Below are 21,466 nucleotides of genomic sequence, written 5' to 3'. Positions count from 1 at the left end.
TCAATTAGTGAGGCGGCCAGCTGCTTGTTAATGCAATCTGAGAAATCCCCTCTAACCCCTCATATTGTCGAGACTCAATTTAATATTCCCAGTGTGCAGAGACACAGTTCACAGCAGTAATGTGATCACTCTGCTGAATGGTGCTGAACACCAGAAAGGGCTCTTCATTTCTGCAGGCCTGGTTTGTGTCCCTTTTTAAAGCAATCCAATTCAGAGTTCCAGTGGCATGGATCATTTTAAATGCCCTCACACATATGGCATGCTGTTTCTCATTGGGACCAAGCTGCTGTATTACCTTGTGTTGGTGAAGCCGGCATGTTTCCTGGTGATCTGCAGCCTCATGCCTGCACAGCGGATTGCTCTTATCCTGTGGTTTTACATTATAGAGAGATACTGTACAGGATGTCAGCTGCACCCACACCACCTGACCTGAGGCCATCAGTGCATGTGAAATGCTCCTCACTTTAATCTAGACTGGGTGCTGCCCTCTGTTACAGTGCAGTCACAGAAAGGTCAGAGCATCGGCAGTACCAGAGCCCTGCTCCTCGCTGTCTGAATCGGAATCGGACTCAGTCATGTATTTCAGCAGTATGGTCCGCAGTGTGAAACTGTCACAGCCTTTGACTGCCAGTCTCTATGAAAAGGGCACAGCAGCTTCTATAACAGGTCATTGGTTTGAATGGGAGGTCTGATCGAAAATAAAAAAAAAGCTCTTGAATTTGTAGAGTATGTTTGCTACCACTTATCACTCAGCAAATATTGAACAAGCTGGAAAGAGCTTAGGGCTATGTGCTGGCACTCCAGCGAGCCATTGTTGTGCAGAGTGGGCTTGAAAAGTGCAGTGTCATAATGTATGGGTACAGTCTAATGCAGCTTATAACCTCATACTGCTGTAGGTAGAGGCAGCGGGCTCACGTCAGACACTGAAAATAAAAATAGCACGACTGAACTCATGGCAGTATCAGAGATCTAAATATCAAGGAGCCTGTGCCAGTACCCCGGGTTTTAAAAACGTTGCTGTCGTGTTAAGAAGGCTGTGATCTAATGATATGGTTTAAAACATTTTTTCATGGCTGGGTTAGGAGACGGTGAAAGACTCTGCTGTCTTGTATGTCACATGACTAGTCAACCTTATATGTCTGCAGAATGAGAAAAGGCCTGATACATATTTATGCAGGAAAGCTTTTAAGCTGTTATTTCTTATTATTATTATAATTTGTAATCAAGGAGCTAGACAATTGATTAATTTAGAGTTTAGGGTTAAGTTCAGAAAGCCAGAGTCTGCATTATTCATTTCAGTCAGAAACATTGCTGAAAAGTCCAGGGATGATTGGAGCGAGCCCCCTGGTCTCCTGTTTCTTCTGTTCCCCTGGGCTGCTTCTCTGCTAATGAGATCCGCTGTCGCTTCCTCCCGGAGCGGTTCCCACTAGGCGTTCGGTACAGGGCTTCAGTTCTGGGTGATCAGCACTTTTCTGTTCCTCGACTGTTGCCTGTTAGCAGTTGAGAGAGTGGCTTGCTGACTCGGAGATTGAACCACCTCCAGGATGCATCGGGATGACATTCAGCTGGGTAGACTCTAACGAGCGTGAGGCTGAACCGAGCAGTAGTGTGTGGGAATGTAGACTCATGCATACACACATACAGTATCCATTACAGGCCTTTCTGTCACATTATAAAGTCCTTATTATACATGACTTATATTGCCTTAACTACATGTGTAATAATAACTGCTGTTGGCTATAGCATCCTTTATCACGTTTATAGATGCGTTATTGATAATTTATAACAGAGCCTTATTACCGACACACCTGAACAGCCTGGGATTGTGAGCCGCAGGTTTTGATGAAGTATTTTAAAAGGCTCTTCCCCTTTGATGCTTAAACCCAGTGTTTAACTCTCCCCTTAAACACAGAGGAATGTTTTATCATGATGGAAACCTGCCCAGTTCTTTTGCTTATCCGTATTGCAGCAGAGGAACGAACATGCGCTGGAATTCAAAAAGGCACGTGTTTAACCCTGCTGCTGAATCAACTATTGTTATTTTAATAATGGACTGATTCTCAACAAATAGACTCTATAACGCTAAAGGCAATGATGTTTTTTTCATGTCTCGGGATTCAATTTATAATTTTAGCTGCATCTTGTTTCCTTTCTGAACCAAAAATGATATATAGATTTTTTTTTCACTGGGGCTTTCAAAATTCACACTGCAGTGCAGATGTGGTTTTCTTCCCACACATTTAAAAGCCATCGCTTTAGAGCACAGTGAGTGTTTACTGTCTGATATAAATGAGCACCGTGCACATAATGATCATTAACTCTGGTTCTATCAAAGAGGCTTTGCTGCACGACTGCGAGCCTCACAGCCACTCTGAGGGGATAATTAGCAGGACTGTGGCTCTTGACACCTTAGGCTTGCAACATCGTTAGATAGGTTTAATACACTGTGCTGTGATCTGTCAACATTCCTTCTGCACGTTGCCAAAGAGATTTTATTAATCAGTAACAATGTGTCAGATCTGATAGATTAGCTGCCTCATACGGTCAGGATACTTTGTAGCTTGCCTGTGGTTTAACTGTAGAAGATCTTGGCTTGTGACTGCAAAGCAGAACTGTTTGAACACAGCGCTCATTTTGAAACCTTGAAATTCACTTTCCAGAAGCTTAGTAGCTGTCTGAATTGATCTAACCGGAACTGTTAACCTGGGTTATTGAACTGGGAAGAAACCAGAGCAGAGCTGTAAGCTGAGGCGTCTGCAAAGATCAAGGGTGGAAAGAAAAACGCTGCCGTTTGTTCCTCTATACGGGTTAATACACCAAAGATGCTTATGCACAAACTGCATTGATCTGCATACATGATGCACGCTTCAATTTACTGTGACCCAGCGCCTCCCCCATGACTCCAAGTCACCTGCCTATTGTGCACAGTTCCCAGACACAGGAGGGTATTTGCCTATAACACACATTGTTACTGGGATATTGATCACTTTACTGGGAACATCCAGGGGTGGTAATGGACAGACATTGGTCAGTAATAATTACCATAACACCGTGACACACCGTTGAACAAAGGCAAGCTTTACAGCAGACATTACAGCAATGAGGAAGAATGATGAAGACAACTAGCTTGATATGGCATTTGGAATTGTGAAAGTCAGTATAATTTAATGAGAAGAAACAACTGGGAACCGCTTGGACTTGGAAAACGGTGGACTGTTATCGGAGCGCAGTTCAGATTTGTTGCCTGTGACTCCTGAAATCAACAGTGTTTGTTGTTTTGCTTTTGTTTTTGTTTATTATTAATTCTTGTTTTTACCAAACCCTAAGTCCTGTGCATCGCTGGGAAATAGAGGTTTTTACAGGACAGCCTTTCCATCATCTGCATTTACAGGGATATTAAATTGCCTACAAGCTTGTTAGTCCTCGAGCATTAGTAGAACCCCAGAGAGGATCAAATCCCTGTCATTTTCACAGTATGGAGCATGTAAACTGAGCTCTGGAGCTCAGAGATTCATATCCCTGGTAACAGAGAGATGCTGGATCCACAGTGTACCGATATCACACCTTACAGTCCGCCTGCTTTTGTGTGTACAGCCTGTTCTGTGTTTCACTTTTAAAACATGATATAACTCTCTGGTGAATAAAATATTAGTGTGAATTAAAAAAAGATGTATTTCATAAAGAAGTGGTTTTAGTGTGTAACTAAGGGATGGTCTCAGCTGGGTACTTTCGTGCACATTTCTGTTTAATGTGTTCGTTGCTGTTCTCCCAGTATTGAATACTGTTTGCATAAGCAGACAGCTAGAAGAACGTGATCACAGCCCTTAGTCAGGAGAGCCAGGCAGACTGGCGGATGAGGTCAAGGGAGCCAATGAGGCTCATTCAAGATGACACAATGATCAGGTTGGTTCGAAGGATTCAATTCCTTTCCTTTATGCTCGAGCCCCTTGTCCAGTTCACACTGTGGTTGTCCATTCTTGCTACAACATACAGTTGTGGGCTCCATGAATATTGCATCTCTTTCCATTTTTCAGCAAGTTATCACCATCTAAATATGAGCTGTTGTACGGAATAAACAGTCCATTTAGTTCAATACAATTCAATGCATTTTCCTTATGATGCGCCAAATTGAAAGCTGGGTCGCACATTGATATCAGTCAAGATAACCCGTTATCTTCAGGCAACAGGCAGCGCTCTAGAATGTTCCTGTAAAATGTCAAGGCACGAAACTGAATTAGCCATCTAATCTCTTCTCCTGGCTCGGATTAATCTGACAGCGTTCAGTCCTTTTGCTCTAGCTGCTCTCACTCTCTCTCTCTCTCGCTCTCTCTCGCTCTCTCTCGCTCTCTCTCGCTCTCGCTCTCTCTCTTTCGATGCAATTTAATTGTCAATTCCACATTCTCCATATTCTTGGAATCAGCCCGTGCCAGTTTACATTGTTAGTCATGGAAATTTCTGCTAGTCAGAATGCAGCACCCTGCACTAGAGATTATAAATGTAGCTGAAAAGTGGGAGGATTTAGGATTTCATTTACAGAATCTTGGCTTCTGTACAAATCTGTTATTTTTAGCTTCCAGTACCTATCTAGTTTAGGGCCAAATGAGCCTGGATTATATTGAGGCCCCTCCTTGTTTGTATCATTATGAACCAGGATTGCATATCTCATGGCAGCACCCAAGAGCAAATATTTCAGGGGCGCTCTCCGTGGGCCAAGCGGCCAGGAACCGCTAAACACGCTGAGCTAGCCAACGATACGGTAATAATTAGTAACAAGAATATGGTTGTCACGATGGGAACAGGTAGATACCTGCATTTTTAACTGCAGTCATTTCAAAGCTCACTAGTCAAGAGGTTCTATCTGCCCGACCTCCGGAAAACAACCAGAACTTGGCTGGCACTGCCATGCTGGAGTCAGGTCTGTGTTACCCATAGATGCGCTTGTTTTAACTCCGGTATGCCCCTTCATGCTGGTGAATGGCCAGCACTGGCAGAGAATGAAGAACCTGGCTGCAGTGCAGCATGCGCAGGGGAGTTTGCAGATGGATGACAGCTGTGTTGTTTTTGCATGGCTCTGGATAGATAACCATAGCGGCTGCATTTCCACTTCCCCAAGCCCTGGAAATCACCTCTTAATAAGCTTGGCTGCCCTGTCAGTGGACACGGAGCTTCAGTGAAGATCTCATATGTAATAGGATTTTTGTTTACCATGCAAGCACATCCATTATTTGTGAAAACTGGATCAATTGGCAAAGCTAATGAGTGACGCCCATGCTTTGGAATTAGTGTCACAGGGGTTCACGCATTAGGATCATTTAATATGGAGGAACACTGGCCTGTGGTATTGCAGCCCATTTTAGTAATTCGCTATATTGGAGAATTTCCGAGTAATTTCCCTTTGACAGGATCGAGTTGCACGCTTTATTTTTTTAAATAAAAGTTTCCTCCCAACTTATTTATTTACAAGAGAAGAGACGTGGCAAGCATTTTTCTCTTATTTTGTTGTTTGTTTTTCAGAGGGTTTCCGACCCCACTGGCTGTTCCAGGTAGTTAAAGGACAAAGGTCACAGTGTCTAAACCGTGCTTCTTTAGAGAGCTCTGTTTAGCAGAAGTAATTCACTAACTGTGGCAACAAATAGCCGGTTACCTCCCTCGATTTGCCTGTCAATCGGAGACTTCATTTATTCTCCAGTCCCAGTCATCACTCCTCCAGCATAGCCTGAGCAGGAGCTAGTCATCATTCCTGTTTTCATTTACGAATGAGAGCAGCCTTAAGAATCGCCAGGGCATGGAGAGCTGCAGACATGATAGTGTAATTTCAGAACTGCTATAACCAATACTGATCTAAAGAGAGAGTATATCAAAAGAAGGACATTGTTTGCAGAGTCCTTTAAAGAAACAATTTACTCCACAGTACTTTCTCCAAGAAAATGACTGGTGACCAGAAAGAAAAAAAAAATATATATATACATTAATCTCAAAAGCTATGTAAGAAGAGTGTGAATAGAAATAAAAGCTCACATTGACCAAGTAGCAAATACACTGACTGACTTCTTTTGACCTAGGAGCTGTCCCTCTACCCAATTACTGTTGAACCCGAGCCTGTGTCTGCTACTTTCAGCACCGTGACCCATCAGCCTAATCCCTATGATTGTGGGATGAGTTGGGGTATCTTGTCCCCCACTTCAAGGAATTCACAGTGTAGCAGGTGCAGCAGTCGTGCTGATGTGAGCTGCAAGAGGCTGTGTGGTCCAGTGGTTAAAGAAAAGGGCTTGTAACCAGGAGGTCCCCAGTTTAAATCCCGGCTCACTCACTGCGTGACCCTGAGCAAGTCACTGAACCTCCTTGTGCTCCGTCTTTCAGGTGAGACGTAGTTGTAAGTGACTCTGCAGCTGATGCATAGTTCACACACCTTAGTCTCTGTAAGACGCCTCGGATAAAGGCGTCTGCTAAATAAACAAATAATAATAACATTTATTTGGAAAGATCCTCCTCCAGTTTTGGTTTGTTTCAGTCTGCAAATGGATCACGCCCCCCTGTAAGGAGTGTGGGTCTTTATGTGACTGTTAACATTCCCTGGTAGCTAAAAGACCCACAGGAAGACATCAAACATCTCAAGGTTAATAATCCAGGCTTTAAAACCCATGTTCTTGTCTCTGATAACCATGACAACGTTCTTTCAGCTTCTCACTGTTCTGTCGAAGCCTGTTGCCCAGCCTCCACCCTGTAAAACCCTTTTCTTTATTAAAAGGGCAAACTAGACCTTGTCCTTGTGTGCATCCAGGAATGTCAAAGCTTTCTCAGATTAAACTATATATAAAAAAAATAGCTTTCAGACATACGTTTTATATAGTGTTTTTTAAAAGGAACCCCTACGAGCTCTGTAAACTGAGAGAACAAGAAAACGGAAATAAACTGAACTGCAGAAGGTCACCTTTTCAAAGCAAAGCCCTTCTTGTAAACGGCTTCTGCGGCTGATGTGTGAGATGGGCCGTCATGTGTTTGCTACCTTGATCTTTCGGCCTCCCGCACACAAACGAAGTCTCGCATCCTTTCTTATTTGTGGTCCCAGCAGCCTGGCTGCCCACGCGGGCATGTGTTTATCTTTATCTATCTGTTTACTTATTTATTGTGTTTGTATAGCGCCTTTCCTACCATGGTATCTCAAAGCGCTTTACAGAAAGTCAACATCATCAAAAAAACAAACAGTAAAACCACAAAATGAACAACATACAATTATATTAGTAATAGCAAAAAATAACAGCAAATATCTAGATAAGACAATGATAAAAACACAGGAAATAAGTGAAAAATACAAGGAAATAAATAAGAATGAGAGATAAAATACAAAATTTAGCAGATAAAAATAGGTAGCAGCAACTTTATATCTAAGGTAGGTTATAAAATCGAATCTATAAAAGCGAGTCTTTAATCTTGATTTAATCTTTTAGCGACAGCTTTTCTCATCTCGGCTTTTTGTTTGGCTTCACTGATCCTTGTATTGTTTCTTCCAAAGATTGTACTGACGAGGTGACAGCATAAGAAGACGCTGGATGCACAGAGCTGACAAAGTTGTTGTGAATGCTCTTCATGGAAAAGTTTAGAGCGTGTGGGAAGCTCTCTGTGAGTCAGCATGCCCTCACTGTGCTTGCTCCCACTGCACTGCATCACTGCACTTTGTACTGCTATTAACCCTTTATTCTTTAAGGGCTGATAGGCTGGCCTGTATAATTAACTTTAACTTACACAAGTGAAGAATCCCAGCTGGTGCTGCTTCGTGTCAGCTGTAGATATGCGAGGCGTCCTGCTACACAGTGTAGGAGGTAATAATCACAGCAATTCCTTCTGTAGTCACTTAGTGTTCTTTATTGCTAAGTCTGGCTTCTGTCTGTATTCCCACACTGACACTGTGCAGTGCCTTCGGTATGAACTCTTCAGCAATGTGACCCGGTGTGTTTCTGCTTTCAACCACAAGTACGTGCTGCTGGTAACACGCAGGATAAGCATCCTCCAGCTGATTCCCTTTGTTTTTGAGCCTCACTAGTAAATGCTCTCAATGGACTGATAAGATTTCTTACCTGTGCTGGCCCCAGTCCATCTTCGAGTGCAATAGAAAATCCTCTTTCCAACATTCGCTCGAGGACCAGAGCTCCTTCCAGACACTTCCACTCTCTGGCACCAGTGTTAACTGCCTGGTATTTCAGTGAGGCAGAATACAAGAGACAGAGACAGCACCTCCAGGGCATTCTGATGACTTGTGGCTGTGGAATCGGCAGTACCAGCACCTGCATGTATTTATCTAGCTGACCTGTAACTAAGCGTTTTCCTCTCTTCATTTGCATGGACATTTTGCAGATTCCCATTACTGTGCATTCACTGTGGATTGCCATGGTTTGCCATCATATTTACAGTTCATTGCCAGGCATGCTGGGTAATGACCACCTTTGCTACGATTTTATCATGGGATACCGTGAGCCAGTTTTTATAAGGGGTGGCACCTCTGGGGATTCCTCCAAAACCTCCTGGTACCAGACATCCAGGCTATAGGAACAGCAGAGGGAACGGGATTAAAGTAGCGAGTGCAGGGGTCCTGGGCTTCAGGTTTCTCATCGGAGGCTGCTACAGCAGGGTGAGAGGTATATGTGTGAGGAGAGTGCTGAGCGATCCATCGGGCTGGAGCAGCTGTCTCATGGACTGGATAGCAGCGAGGCACTAGATTTAGAGGCACCAGCAGCATGTGTTTGGGTGGTTCAGATAGTGACAAAGGAAGCGTGAAGGAGAGTTCAGACCAGCGCTCTTTTGTATACGCCACTAAATATTTTTCTTAGCGGTTCTAGGAAACTTTCCATCAGCTGTGTTTACATCCACAACTTGTTCCAAAATAAGAAGGATGGTGCAAGAGCAGGGGAAGTGAAAACAGAGGCCCTGATAACTTGCCAGGCTAGTCAGGCTGAGATACGACCAGACAGGAGTTTGTCATGTTCCCTGTTTCATGTCTTGCAACCGTTGTCTGCTTGATGAGGAGATGGTGCTGCTGTTCAGTTGAATACAGCACCAATTAATGGTAGCATGACCTCTTCTCGTTTTTAATACAATGCTGTGCTTGGGCGATTGCTTTCCATGCTATGCATTATATTTCGGGTGCATGTGAGGTTCATGTCTCATCTCCAGTAGATTCCTGGAGGTTGGCAGCCCCCCAGCAGTGGGGGGATGAGTATGAGCGGGACCCGAACAGTGCAGTTTCATCCTTAGGGTCCAGGAAGGGAATTCTCAATTGTCTCCTTGCCTTTCACAGCTCGCTGCTCCTCAGCTGGACCCTGTATCATGGTACAGCAGCTCTTTGGGATTTAGTTTTTGTTTTGCAGGCCTCGGTGCACATGAAAGGTCCTCTCTGTTTGTCCTCTGATCTGGGAATGCACAAGGACTGGTGCAATATAAGCTTCCCCAAGTGCCTCAAGCTGGAGGGGCACACCCTCTGAGCATCTCACTCTGCAGGCTCGACAGATACTTGGCCTCTTTCTGAGGCTGCCTTCAACAGATTCTATAGAATGTGATTCGATTGTGGCAAATCCAATTGTTGCAGCGATCGCCCTCCAGAGGTTAAAAACGTTGATGCATTCTCAATAAGATGTATCTTCTCATGTTTGTTTGGGCTTGTTTTTCATACACTATAATGCTGCTTCTGTATAGACCAGGAACAGCTGCCAGTGCCATTAAAAACCTATTGAGGTTTTAATCGCTTGCCAATATTTCTGAGCAATGCTGTTTACACATCCCTCGATGAAGACCTGCGTGTCTAGTTTCCCATCCCACTTGTGATGAATTTGCTTATCAGATTTGTTTTTTAAAGGTTACTGAAGTGTCCCAATCATACATATGTTGCAAAGCACTCTGTCTGTGTCTTTTGGTTTGCACGGAGTGCAGGTCAGGCAGGAAGAAGTTTAAATGTGAGACCTCACCTAGCAGGATCAACCATCCATTTTGCTAGTTGTTCGAAGCCTTTCCAGTTTAACGAGACAAGAAGCTGTCTGATTTGAGCTATTTCTAACATCATTAGTGGATGATGCTAAAGCTTCTCTGCCTGTCAAGGCTCCAGCTTTGATGCAGCACCCGTTCCTACCCTGTGCAAGACACAGTGACCCATCTTCTTAATTAAATGTGCTTATCTGTAAAGATGCATAATTCATCGGCGCACTAACAATAACAACAGATGTCAGACAGGGGCGCAGCAAACGTTTGCATTATGTATCCTCTTAACACGGCTGTGGTGCTTTCTGTTTGTGTTCTGTTTCGGGGTTTTCTTTGCCTTTATTAGATAAATCTGAAATACAAGTCAGATTTTAAGAAGGGTATTGATTGCTTGTTGAGGCATTGCAATCTCCAAATATTGGCAAAATAGTTTTATTTGTAATTTCATAAAAGAAAAAAAAGTTCTATCCTTTAAGGTGCTTTAAATGCTGTAGAGCTCATAGACTGCTGTGAGAGAGGTGAGGACAGAGCCGACAGCAGCAGGGCTGACCGGAGCATTAGTGCAATGAAATAGAAATGAAAAGTGATGCAGCGTTACTCTGCTGTGAGAGAGAGGTGAGGACAGAGCCGACAGCAGCAAGGCTGACCGGAGCTTTAGTGCAATGAAATAGAAATGAAAAGTGATGCAGAGTTACCCTGCTGGTCCTGCTGGTGTTCCCTGTGTTTTAAATTGTTTTAATGGAGATAATGTCACATTTTCAGTTTCAAGCAGCACAGAACATGAAAGCCCAGAAAACGAAAATAGGTTAGAATTCCTCCTCAGGCATTTTTGAGAAAGCCTGTTTTTGTCACCAGAATGTATTTGGAATCATGCTGTTGTTTGTGGTTGTGTGGACAGCTCAGTCACATGACCCTTTCCGTCGCTGTGAAAACCAATTCCTTCACAATGGACAGCTCTGTCACATGACCCTTTCCATCGCTGTGAAAACCAATTCCTTCAGCCAGCAAGGCGTTGTGGGAAATGGAAAGCATGGTCAATTATACAATGTGAAGAGGCACAAGGTGATATTCCAGCATGCTAGGCTAAGTAAAGGGTATGCTGTAAACCCAGATTTACAATAGAGCTGCTTAAATCTAAACAGTCTTAGCATTGTGTGCACTCCGGGAGGCCAAGACACTGGTAAGGTGCACAAACACAAACCCCACAGCAATGGGGCTCGCTGCTGATCTGGGTCGGCATTCTGTGTAAGGCCGTCCTGTCTCTCAGAGGAAAGGGATTGTTTCCCCCATTTAGAGCCAGGCTTTGAGGCGTGCCCCATACGTTCTTACCAAACTAATGATGCACAATTTCCTGTCTTAAGTGTGTAAAGCTCAGCGCCATCCGGTGACTGGAGGTGCTGGTATGTGAAATAAATGGCTTGTTTTTTTTATTCTACACATTTTCTTGCAGGCTGTCTCTGGTCTCCCAGATCGTGTTGCTCTGTGTTTATTCTGCTTTGTAACTTTCAGGGTGGCCAGTGTGGCATTATGAGCGGCGTGTGTTTATAATCAGGAACGCAATCAAGTAAAAGCCCTTCAAGCTGAGCGCTGTTCATTGTAATCAGCCTGTCCTCAATTTATATTCATACAATCGCATTTTCAAAGGCCTCCTTTCCTGCAGTTGTATGTGCTGCCTACTATTAATTGAAATATTAGAGGAGAAAAGGGGAGAGGAGTGATGGCAACGTTTGTCTCTTAATCTGTAGTGCTGCCCAAAATCTTTTATTAGGTTGAGCATAATGAAATTAATGAATAATCTGCAATTAATTATTATTTGCTGTGCACAGTACGTTGTTGAATAAAAAAACAAAACAACATGAAGCTTGTGTTTTGTTTTTTAAACTTTTTTACTGTGACCGGGTCCATTGACAAAGAAAGCATGAAGCCGCCTATAAATCTCTGCATAGCTGGAAACCGTGGTGTGTGTTTTGTTGTGCTTTCAAATAGGCTAAATATAGGTCCTCGGACACCTTGGAATGCTTGTTATCCAATCGGACCACTTTTTACAGTGCCTATTGGTAACCATGACAATTGCTGGTGTTGTCATAACAGTATGGACTGCACAGGCGAGGAAGCATGCCGGGATTAATCCTGGTCATGTGATCGGAGTTTATTGCTCCCGGATCAGGGTTACCCTTTTTCATCTGCGGGAAGCATTTTACTTGCTCGGCTTTATAGCGTGGAAGATTGACAGATTTTTTCCATTCATGAAAAAACTGAAAAGAAAATTGCAGAGGCCTAAAAAAAGAAAAAAAAAACGATTTGAACAATAGTATTGATATCAGAGCTGTAAAGTGAATAACTAATCGCCCTTCATTAACCCTTGCTTCATTTGCATTCCAGAACGAAACTCAGTTCCATTATTAACACCATGCTGCTGGCTTTCCCACCCCATGGGCTTTTCTTAGAGCTGAAGAAAGCGTAGCCTTTATGTTTCCATTGCAGAAGATCAGGGGTGATGTTGGCTATTTTTAAACCGGGAGGAATGTGCCGAGACAAAAAGGAAAATTGGTAGCGAGTGCTAGACAGCAACCCACCCCTTATCATGTGGCCTTTCAATTTTCCGATCCAATTTTCAGCCCCTGGAGCCACGAATAGCCCGGGAGAGGGGGCTGTGCCCCGCTGCTGAATATCAGCATTGCAGTATCGTGAAGCCCATTTGTTGACGCACTTTTGTGTTGCAGATTCCACACGGGTGCTGCGTCTCCGGTTATATGGAAGGCATTTGAGGAACATAAGAGGTGAACCCAGCGCTGGAGGTGCCCTGTTAGCACTTGGGTAATCCCTTCAGCTCCCCTGCACGACTGAGCTCTGTTTTAATGTGAACATTGCTTCTCTTTAACTCTATATTGGCCCAGCTTGTGTTTTTTCCCGTCTGGGTTAATTTCTTAAGCCCCCCCCTAATTAACGCCCCGAAACACAATACAAATCCAGTGGAGCTGAGTGGTCTTTCTTTCCGATGCTGCTGGACCGGTATAGCCGCACTGTTGCACTGGTCTTGCAGTGTTCAGCAGTTCAGAGAGTTCATGCGTCTCAGGGAAACGAGATAATCAGTCATGTGATGGACAGAGGTTTTTATTTTTCCCTGAATGTGTTGCTCTGATCTTTGTGCATGAAGGAGTCTGGCTCTCAGCTCACTGCCGTTAATCAAGACACACAGAAACAGCCAGCAGTGGCCATGACCAGGGAGAAACCGCTGCACACACACATTACTGCAGTCTCTGTTCAATAGGACTGTCAGGATCAAATTGAAAAATGTTGTCTTTTTCCATTTTCGCTGTAATTAGATGAATCTGTTACAGTAACAGCTAATAGATTATCTGAGTGAAGAGCTGGGATCCTGCGCGGCTGATTGGAGTGACGGTTCCAATGGAATCTTTCGGAGCAGTATTTATGGTTGCAACTATTTCCTTTTTGCAAACTCCTTAAAAGGAAGGGATCACAAAAACAATGGATTTGTTTTACAGACAGCCTTTTGCATCCAATTCAAGAATGCTTGTTTTTATTAATAACATGACACTGTTGTATCCAGCTCCAGTCCAGAACTAGACATTCTGTCAGTAACTCAGTTAGTTAAAAGGTAAAGCTTGGGAATCAGGACAAATCTGATGTGTTTTTCCCAGAATACTGGGTCTGTTTTAACAATGAGTGAATCCTGCTGGTGCTTCTCCCAGGACTGATTTATTAACAGGGGACACTTTCACAAAGCACTGCCAGCACTTAGTATGCTACTAGCTAGCAAGCAAGCTATCAGATCTGTACTTGTTTAAAAAAAAAAAAAACATATTTTAATATAGAACGAAAAGGTTGAGCAGAAATCCACTCAGCCAGTCTATATGATTAAAGGATAAATGCATTATTTTCTTAAATGCATTTAAGAAAATAATGCTCCCTAGAACTGCTTTGTGAAACCAGCCCCAGGTTTTCTTAATTTCTGGCTGGTGGTATTACGGTCCGCCACGGTCATTAGAATATGGAGCTAAACAGATGCCATCAAGAGCCAGCAGATACTTTTCATGCATGGTGCAGTGGTGTTGCATGCTTTTCATGCATGTTGCAGTCGTGTTGCACCATGTCTGTGCTCCTCTTTGCTGCTCTGTTACAAAGCAATGAATCAATACAGCTGCCCACACAATCACCGGCACTGGGTAGGAGCATCACTTTCATTCATAGCTTTTTTTTTTTTTCTCAAAACTTTTCCATTCAGTAGCAACCTTTTAAAATTCTGACTGCAGGATTCAGATCCATTTCTCTCCTGCTGCCAGGGCGGTGAAATAAATCGTTTGGGCTCAGGAGACAAGTAATGGAATCAAGATGTTTAAAGAACAAGATACAGGGATCAGGCACTGTGCTTTGAGACCCTGCAGTACTGAGCTAGCACGCCGGCTATACGATCACCCTCCTGCGTCCCAATACTTGATGGAGGGGAGTGGCTATACCCACCAGTAATATACCCTGGATTAATTTCAGTTCTTTTTCATTAATAAGCTTATTTCTTTATTGCTTTTTGATGTTGTTTTTATTTTGGTACGGGGACCTGTGACAACTCCTGATGCTGTGGATTAATAGGAACAATGGTAATCCTTTTTTAACAGGATCAGAAATACTGTGCATGCAGCAGATTGCATCCCCCTCCTCCTTCACAGTGGTAATCACAAGAAGGTTCAGACGTGGTGTAGCGTGCTCAAGCATAAAATCCAGACAGGCTGCATATCACGTTTAGACTGGAATATGTGCTGACTGTGCAGCTAAATAATACTTAATGAAGCTGCAGCAGCCTCATGAAAGAAATGAAGGATCGAGAGCCAGGCTTCAGCATTGCACCAGCTCTGCAGTGTGGAAATCCAGTAGTGTTGCAGAGAAAGGCACAGGGGCTGGAGCGCGGGAGGACACGGGGAGATCTGTGCCTCTCAGCGGGTGCTTGGTAACTGTGAATATGAATGGTGAATTGTTCCTGCCATGCTGGCTGTTGAGCTCTAAGGTGAAACTGTAAGAATCTGGTCTCGCGAGTTTAATGTCTGCGAGTGAGGGGTCCAGGCAGTGTCAGGAGGATTGGAAAATAACATTTTCCTCTGGATCTTATGACTGCCGATACATCACATGGAGTAAACAAGGCACTTGAGGGCCTCGCAGCTAAAAATAGTGTGGCACAGACCTCCTGCGAATTCCAACCTTTTGAACATTAGTGTAGGGAGCCCCTCCCCCCCAGATCTGCTGGTGTTTTTTATTGCAAAGTGTTTAAAAAGCTTTCACTGAGTCACAGCAGAGCTTGTTGAGCACAGAGAGACAGAGATATGTGTGGCTCAGGAGACGCTGTGTAATGTGTATCGTACTGGAAAGTGCAGGAAGGTTGCATCTAATTTCCTTCAACTTTAAATCAGCACATTTTTTCACAGATTACCTAGAGACATTCATTTGGAATCTTTTCAGTTCCCAGTCCCGGAAACCCTCTGGTCTCAAGTGTAACTGCCCTGCACTGTACTGTACCTGGTCCCTTGGTAATGCCTTTAACAGAGCATGGTGGCTTAATAAAGCAGACTGCACTTCAATACAGTCTTGCTTATTTTAGGGTCTGTTCTGCTGTCTTGCGTTTTTGTGTGTGTGCGTGTGCGTGTGCGTGCGCGTGCGTTTGCATGTGTGCGTGCGTGTGTGTTTAACTACAGTAATTGATTAAAGGCAGCGTTATAGGATGCTCCTCAGATATGCTCCTCCTCCCCCTGCTCCCATGTGTGCATGTCGGAGAGCAGCTCAGTGATTCATGCAGAACACTTGGCTGTCCTCCAGATCAGCACTGCAATCAGCAAGGGCATGGAGACAGCCGCTTTCTCAAGGACTTCTCTCCAAGGTGCAGTCTGCACCATTTCACTGCAAGGGAATTCCAAGATTCAGACGTGTGTCTTCAGCAGCAGCAGCAGCCTGTGTCATCCATGTGTGTTGAAATCGTCATTGACCGCCTGTCCCGTTTACAACATGCGTTGATCACACGTTATGCTGTACGGGTTTGCTGATCAGGGGAGAAGTTGTTTTGTTGTCTAGGCTTGTTCTTTCCATTCTCGTTAACAAATTAATCCCGCGCTAACCAATATGAGATATACTTAAATGTTAACAAGATAACCAGTACTTGTAATATTTTAGCAGCAATATTCAAGTTTGTTTCATAACCTTATACAAATAATCCTGTATACTATGATAAGAAGCCTATTGTCTAGGGATAGAGATATGTTATCTCAAGCCCAACAGTTGACCTCTATATGGCATTAGTTCAATGGCTGCACTGTACTGTGCTGAGCAGGATGTTGGAAATTAGTTGTTTCCTGTTTTCCTGAATTGCAAACAGGAATCATTTATTCAACAGGTATAAATGATCCTATCAGTGGCTTTCCAGAAGCTGATAAATAAAAGGGATGGATTTCTCATCTTGACACGCAAGCTGCCTCCTTGGTCACAGCGTGTTAAAACAGTTTGAACCTCCTTGATGCAGCTGCATGTTGTAAACAACTCTGAAACTCCTGCTGTAGCAGACTCTGTCCTGCCCTGCTGGAAAACAAGGGAGGCAAGTGATACCGATAGAGGGGGAGAGGAAAGAGAGAGAAGAGAGAGGTCTGAAAGTAGGGCAGCTGTGACAGACCCCTCTGCAGCTGCCTCCCTTGGACTCAATGGAAAGCCCCCCTCCTCTCTCCTCCCCCTCTCTCTCTCTCTCTGTCTCTCTCCTCTCTCTCTGACTCTCTCTCTCTCTCTCTCCTCTCTCTGTCTCTCTCTCCTCTCTCTGTCTCTCTCTCTCTCTCTCTCTCTCTCTCTCTCGTGGGCTGGAGCATGATTAAGGAACACTGCTGATGTAACAAGGTAAAGGCCAGATGTGCACAGCTGTCAAGGTCTGACACAGAAGGGCATGGCTTGTACACGCTGTGCTAACGTTTCATTAAGAACAGCTCAAAGCCCCAGCCTCTTATTGTAGATGCTGTGCTAACGTTTCATTAAGAACAGCTCAAAGCCCCAGCCTCTTATTGTAGATGCTGTGCTAACGTTTCATTAAGAACAGCTCAAAGCCCCAGCCTCTTATTATAGATGCTGTGCTAACGTTTCATTAAGAACAGCTCAAAGCCCCAGCCTCTTATTATAGATGCTGTGCTAACGTTTCATTAAGAACAGCTCAAAGCCCCAGCCTCTTGCTTCATCATCTGCCAGTTCGAAATAATGAAATTATAGTACAGGTGATAGGAGAGCAGCTTGAGAGGTGCTTGAAACTATAAAACTATTTTATTTAAAACAATGTTTTAATCTTCATCTTCTTAATACCATATTTATACTAAGTATTAGGGTGCCAGTCAGCTTAAGGAACGCTTGGGTGATTTTGACAACAGATTTTTTTTTTTATCTAGCAAAGAGAAAACAACACATTCAAGGATGGGAGCTGAGGCTTGTGTTTTATGCACTGGAGGCAGATTGGAAAATCTCTTGTTTTGGGTAATCTGCCACATGATGCAGTTTCTGTACAGTGCTTCATTTCTGATTGCTGATTAATGCGTCTTGTCTCTCTGCACCTCTTCTTGAAAGAGCTGACTCTTTCTCTAGCCCTGGGTGCTGTAAGCCCTTTCAATGAGAATTATAATAAGGAGATGTCTGTTTTATATTCTTCAGATTGTGCATGATGATCATTCAAAGCCACTCTCCTTGGTATTGCATTAAATGAGTTTATATGTTTTGAGAGATGCAGGGAAGGTGATTACCACTGTGTTTGTGTACCGCTGTGGCTCAGAAGACCTTGGGCTGTATTTAGTCCTATTTTTACACTACAGTATTGACTTTACAAATCTTGCTTTTGTACATTACTGTTGAGTCGGTATCCTTAGTTCAAGACTGGAGTTAACTCTTTGGAAATCTGGCCCCCTATTCTTACAGTAAAGTATTCCTAGTTTTCCAATTCAGTAACAGCACGGAGTGTGAAGGAGTAAATTGTTCAGCTGATAATAAATGTGTTCTGTCAACAGTAAAATAGCGCAGTCGTTTCAGTCGTCATTCTTGCTGTTCATGGAGTGTTTGCAGATTGAAGTGCAAGCCCCCAAAACGCTGACTCATGTTTTATTCTGTGCTCAGCGTCTGCTTTTGCAGTGCCCCGTGCATATCGATCAAACTGGGACGCAAGCACGGCCTCAGTTAATACAGGGGGGAGAGGCGCCGGGCAAGTGAGAGGTACAATCTTCAACTTGCAGTCCTGTATAGAAAAGAGCATTTCAGAACGGGCTGCACACGGCAATCTGTACAGGCCACCACTGTGAAAAATCACTGGTTAGGGATTAAATCCAGCTGAGATCCCATTAGAATGCTAGTTCATTACCCTGAAGAAACCCTCGCTAGCAGAACCATAAGCAGAGCACAGCGTGACGGCAACACCATAGACTCTAGCTCAGTTATAGAAACCAGTGTTCCTGAAGGGCCGCGGCGCTGGCGTACACGGAGCCTGGCACTGGCGTTGTACACAGAGCCTGGTGCTGGCATTGTACACGGAGCCTGGCGTTGTGCACGGAGCTGTGGTGCTGGTGTTTGTTAGTGAGTTTACTTTCTGTTTCTGTCAAGGTGTCCCATGTAAGTGCTTAATATTTTTAAATCAAATCTCCGAAGGTCACTCCGCTAACATACCTCTTTTGACATCCCAAATCCAGTATTTCCTCAGACATCTGTTTGCTTTTGCTGCAGTGACTTTACCCTGCATAGCAGGGTGCTGATAACAGTATTTACATACCGAGTGACACCTTTCGTGCTAGTCAGCAACTTCTTGATTAGCGTCCGTGGGCAAACTCTGACAACCCTGGAGCGGCAGCAGACCCTTTTCCATGTGAGATCGCGGGATCATCTTGAGACTCCTGTTCAGAACCACTCCCACAGCCTTGATTCAGTCATTCTCCTCTCATTATACAATGAGGTGGCATTGCTGGTCATTTCGTGACGGATGACAGTGGTTTAAACCTAGGGAGAAAGAGATATCACAGTGTTCCTTCATCGATATGGCTGAGGGGTGAGATTAGTCAGAGGGTTAAACTCACTACAGTAAAAAACTAAACTTAAATAACTCCATTCATCCAGCAATACAGAGGAGCAGGGCAGGCACATCGGGGAAGCAAGGCCATGTGTCATTTCATTTCATTAAAATCAGCTGCCGTTACAGTGTTTTCCAAAGAGCTTTGCAGCTCCAGCACCAGCATGAAGGTTAAATAAATAAAAAGCCAGCAGTACCTTGTCAGAAAAAACAAAGCAAAGCCAAGTAATCAAAGTAAAGCTTCTTTAGTTATCTGTCTTCCAGAAAGAAGCTGTTGCAGAGCAGCCTGCTGTGATACAGGCCACCTGGATAAAGCAGGAACCACAATTCATCAAAACTGCTCTGTGCCAAGTTCCGCTCCATCAGTATGTGAGACACTCTGCAGCTAAACTCAAAGGAGTGATTAGCAGCAGCCTGGTCTCTCTGTGCATATTCTGCGTGGGTCTGATTACACTGAAAAGCCCTTTGAACAATCCATCAGATGGCATGAGTTGTTTGTACTCTGCATGTTAAACAGCTAAGACTGGAGGAATCGCCTTGATAAAAGAGGTCCAATATATTGTTTATAAAACTTGGCTCTCAATAAAATAATCTCAATAGATGAATACACTTTAGATGTAGCGTTTTATTTATGAAGTTAGTCTCATCAAGTTCCTCGTTGCTCTGTCTACATTTCAGACACAAGACACTTTTCTCCATGAAAGCCTAAATGTAGTCTGGCCTGCATGTACAAATATCAATGCCCCCAGTGACATTGTCAGAGATATTGGTTAATTTGCTGAAAATTCAATAAAAGGAACTGATGTTTCAAGGGAGAGTTTAATGGGTTTTTATTTCCTTGGGCGTCACATGAAAAGCTGAATTGGAATTATGAAAAAAAAAATAATAATTTTGGTCATTCATTCATTCATTCATTCATTCATTCATTCATTCATTGATAAATCTAATAAATCCGGGCAAATTAATAAAACACTGAAGCCTGTCTTCCCGGGTGTTTTAAGAAAGACATTAGACATATAATGTTCACAAATGCAAACCCAAAACAATCTTAAGAAAATGAACATGCTTTTACTTGTATGGCACTAGAGGAATTGCAAATGTCACTGTGATAGCACACAGTTCCACCAGTGTCTAAATGCTGTGACACTGATAATGCCCTTGTACCAGTACTGACATATACATAGACATAGATCCTAATATGGATCTGCTGTACAATACTGATGTGTGTGTGTGACAGTGTAGCCAAGCTTAGAGACAGGACAGTGTGCGGAATGGACAGTGTGCAGAACGGACAGTGTGCGGAACGGACAGTGTGCGGAATGGACAGTGTGCAGAATGGACAGTGTGCAGCCTTCAATAAAAACCTTCAGATGGGAAAGAGAATTTTAAAAATCTATTAACAGCACTTCTAAGAATTGTAAGCGATCAATTTGGAATAAGGTTGACTTCACAGCCATCTGAAATAGTGACCACCTGTACATTGCACTGCAGTAGCAGGTAGCCTGGTATCATTGCCTCGACACGTGGCAGGGACAGCGCAGGCCTGCAGTTAACAACCTAACGTTCTCTTCAGAGAAAATAAAACATTAAACCTACAAGCCTACAGCTATAAAATACGACAGCGCAGATATTTCAATTGGAGCCTTGCTTCTGTTTAAGGACGCTAGCTTTGCCCCAGGGTGTTTCTCAAGACGAGACAGCACTGTCCTTATGTAACTGTCATTTGAGTCGGCAAAAACAACATTAAATATGCACTTTTGTTCCTGAGAGTGACTGGGACTGCAGAGTGTGTGGGAATAAAAGGCCTTTAACACCTTTTTACAGGAGGACTGAAAATGATCTCTGCAGTGGAAACACTGCCCAGCTGTCAAAAAAGACAAGTCTCAGTCCATTTCCACGACAGCATCCCCATCACATTGCCACAGTCTGTCCTATCAGCCCTTCCTTTAGACAGATTTATAACCATGCAGACACATGAAAAAAATTAAATGTGTTAAAATGGTCCCGTAGTTTGTGTGAACATTTAGTAAAGTGACTAATGAATTCTTCAGATTACTATGGAGAAATTTTGCACTCTCTCTCTGTGGCTCCGAGTGGACTTCGGACTACATCATCATCAAAGTCTGCTTGAAATGTGCATCCGACCATGAATGTGAATGTGAAGAACCCTGCTGCTCTCTGTGTGAGCCCTGCTGCTCTGTGTTCTTTGTGTGGAGCCCTGCTGCTCTGTGCTCTCTGTGTGGAGCCCTGCTGCTCTGTGTTCTCTGTGTGAGCCCTGCTGCTCTGTGTTCTCTGTGTGAGCCCTGCTGCTCTGTGCTCTCTGTGTGGAGCCCTGCTGCTCTGTGTTCTCTGTGTGAGCCCTGCTGCTCTGTGCTCTCTGTGTGGAGCCCTGCTGCTCTGTGCTCTCTGTGTGGAGCCCTGCTGCTC

At 43.7% G+C, this 21,466-nt stretch overlaps 1 protein-coding gene across 1 annotated transcript in view; it reads left to right on the top strand.

Annotated features, from left to right (window-relative positions):
- Positions 1-21,466, top strand: part of LOC117423494 (cytoplasmic phosphatidylinositol transfer protein 1-like) — a 57,594-nt gene that overhangs the window by 8,047 nt on the left and 28,081 nt on the right. The window lies entirely within an intron of this gene.

This window comes from Acipenser ruthenus, chromosome 17, assembly GCF_902713425.1.
Source record: "Acipenser ruthenus chromosome 17, fAciRut3.2 maternal haplotype, whole genome shotgun sequence".
Taxonomy (NCBI): Eukaryota; Metazoa; Chordata; class Actinopteri; order Acipenseriformes; family Acipenseridae; genus Acipenser; species Acipenser ruthenus.
This window is presented reverse-complemented; position numbering and strand designations above follow the sequence as displayed.